At 51.6% G+C, this 812-nt stretch overlaps 1 non-coding gene across 1 annotated transcript; it reads left to right on the top strand.

Annotated features, from left to right (window-relative positions):
- The first annotated feature begins 329 nt into the window (after nt 1–329).
- LOC123179486 (5S ribosomal RNA) lies at nt 330–448 on the top strand. Its single transcript, XR_006490403.1, has one exon. It is a non-coding gene; the product is annotated as a 5S ribosomal RNA (ribosomal RNA).
- Nucleotides 449–812: the final 364 nt, after the last annotated feature.

Here is an 812-nt window from a genome sequence, read left to right as displayed (position 1 = left end):
TGACCTCCTTGGAAGTCCTCGTGTTGCATTCCCTTTTTAATTTTTTTCGCGCCGCTTGCAAAACAAAACACACGTGTAAGTAATATATTTACCGTGTTTTATTAGTTTGCACGAGTGCGGTAAGTCATAGCTGGGTGCTCACGATTCACGGGTCCAGCGTCGGCGTTGTGGCGCGGCAAGCGTGCACTGGTGCAGTTGAGAGGGAGGGGTGGAAACCGCGTTAAACTCGTCTCCGTAGTTGAGAGGGAGCGGCCAAAGCAATGTACAATCGTCTTTGTAGTGGAGCTGGGAGGGGCAAGGATAAGGGACGAAGACCGGGGTAACATGTCGGATGCGATCATACCAGCACTAAAGCACCGGATCCCATCAGAACTTCAAAGTTAAGCGTGCTTGGGCGAGAGTAGTACTAGGATGGGTGACCTCCTGGGAAGTCCTCGTGTTGCATTCCCTTTTTAATTTTTTTCGCGCCGCTTGCAAAACAAAACGCACGTGTAAGTAATATATTTACCGTGTTTTATTATTTTGCACGAGTGCGGTAAGTCATAGCTGGGTGCTCACGATTCACGGGTCCAGCGTCGGTGTTGTGGCGCGGCAAGCGTGCACTGGTGCGGTTGAGAGGGAGGGGTGGAAACCGCGTTAAACTCGTCTCCGTAGTTGAGAGGGAGCGGCCAAAGCAATGTACAATCGTCTTTGTAGTGGAGCTGGGAGGGGCAAGGATAAGGGACGAAGACCGGGGTAACATGTCGGATGCGATCATACCAGCACTAAAGCACCGGATCCCATCAGAACTCCGAAGTTAAGCGTGCTTGGGC

Source organism: Triticum aestivum, unplaced genomic scaffold, assembly GCF_018294505.1.
Source record: "Triticum aestivum cultivar Chinese Spring unplaced genomic scaffold, IWGSC CS RefSeq v2.1 scaffold152530, whole genome shotgun sequence".
Classification (NCBI taxonomy): domain Eukaryota; kingdom Viridiplantae; phylum Streptophyta; class Magnoliopsida; order Poales; family Poaceae; genus Triticum; species Triticum aestivum.
The sequence above is the reverse complement of the archived record's forward strand: the minus strand, read 5'-3'. Positions and strand labels throughout refer to the sequence as shown.